The sequence below is a fragment of the Limulus polyphemus genome, unplaced genomic scaffold (genome assembly GCF_000517525.1).
Source record: "Limulus polyphemus unplaced genomic scaffold, Limulus_polyphemus-2.1.2 Scaffold9312, whole genome shotgun sequence".
In the NCBI taxonomy this organism is placed as follows: domain Eukaryota; kingdom Metazoa; phylum Arthropoda; class Merostomata; order Xiphosura; family Limulidae; genus Limulus; species Limulus polyphemus.
The window spans coordinates 11,511-13,529 of record NW_013674922.1 but is presented as its reverse complement, the minus strand read 5'-3'; positions in this window follow the sequence as shown (position 1 = coordinate 13,529).

Genomic DNA, 2,019 nt, shown 5'->3' with positions numbered 1-2,019 from the left:
AGTGTGTTATCGGTTCTTCAACACGTCACCCAAGTGTGTTATCGGTTCTTCAAACACGTCACCCAAGTGTGTTATCGGTTCTTCAACCCGTCACCCAAGTGTGTTATCGGTTCTTCAACACGTCACCCAAGTGTGTTATCGGTTCTTCAACCCGTCACCCAAGTGTCTTATCGGTTCTTCAACACGTCACCCAAGTGTCTTATCGGTTCTCCAACCCTTCACCCAAGTGTCTTATTGGTTCTTCAACCCGTCACCCAAGTGTGTTATCGGTTCTTCAACCCGTAACCCAAGTGTGTTAATGGTTCTTCAACCCGTCACCCAAGTGTGTTATCGGTTCTTCAACCCTTCACCCAAGTGTCTTATTGGTTCTTCAACCCGTCACCCAAGTGTGTTATCGGTTCTTCAACACGTCACTCAAGAGTGTTATCGGTTCTTCAACCCGTCACCCAAGTGTCTTATCGGTTCTTCAACACGTCACCCAAGTGTCTTATCGGTTCTTCAGCCCTTCACCCAATTATGTTATCGGTTCTTCAACACGTCACCCAAGTGTGTTATCGGTTCTTCAACACGTCACCCAAGTGTGTTATGGAAAACTATATTAAAGTGTTAAATTGGTTACAAATAATATTATCGTTCACGTGTAACTGTTTTTATGTTTTTTTCGCGGGTTTAATAACCAAGATCGTAGACAAGTGGGTGCCCCACAAAATTTGGCAGCAAGTTTGTCGACATTGTACTAAAAGGTTTTGTTTTTGATTACACGTTATGTAACAAAATGAAAAACTTGCCCACCTGAATCGAGATGAAACTCGGAAATTTTCTTTTCTTTATGATTAAAATCTCTCTGCTTTATTGTGAATTTGTGTGTAGATGAAATCCACATTTAAACACGTCCACTACAAAAAAGTCATGGAAGAAAACACAACGAAAAATTGGGGTGGGGTGAGGGGGTAAAGCGAGACTAACAAATGTAATAAATACCTCATACGTCCTCATTTATATGCAAGCCGTGGAGCAAGAGCATCGTTAATTTAGTATCAAACAGAAAATTTAAGTTTAATATTATCTTGAAACTAATAAAGATACACGTGAACGGATGTAAAACTGAAGGAGAAAAATAACTCGTCTTTAGACAACCCATCTACAAGATGGTCGTGTCTTAAGATGGGATTAATACTGTTACGTATCTGCTTGTTTGATAATTTCCGGTAAAAATTCTTTCCGAAAAACTTCAGCGATACAAGTCCTTTCTTAATTAAAAGTAGTTTATTCTTTCTCGTTACAAACTTTGTAATACACTTAATTTCCACAGTCACTTTAAACTTTACTACTTTTATAAACACACGCTATAATTCACAGCGATTCAGACACTTTTCTTACGGTACCTACTGCTCGCTTGACTCGATCTGCAATTATTTGCCGGGCATATATACTAAAATAGAGGGCGCCTGAAAAAGACTAGAGTTGCCAGGAACAGTCATGATCCTTCTAGAAACTCCAGCACGCATGCTCCAAGCGTCACGTGACTTCCGCTGTCGTAACAATACATAACATGAGGGATGTAGCTATTTGTGTAAAAGATGTGAGATGGTGTACAGAGATGTTCGTGGATGTTTATTAAGTTTGGGGTCATTTGATTCAATTAGTAAGGCTTCTACTATTTTTTGTTGTTTTTTTTTCTTTTGTTTACACCAAGACCTTGGCACACTAAATGGTCTAATGCATTTATTAACACCATAAAGAAACAACAATACAGAAATAGAAACCTAATAATCACCGACTTAACACCATAGAGAAACAACAATACAGAAATACAACCTAATAATTACTGACTTAACACCATAGAGAAACAACAATACAGAAATACAACCTAATAATCACTGACTTAACACCATAGAAAACAACAATCTACAAAACCAACCTAGTAATCACTGACTTAACACCATAGAGAGACAACAATACAGAAATATAACCTAATAATCAGTGACTTAACACCATAGAGAAACAACAATACAGAAA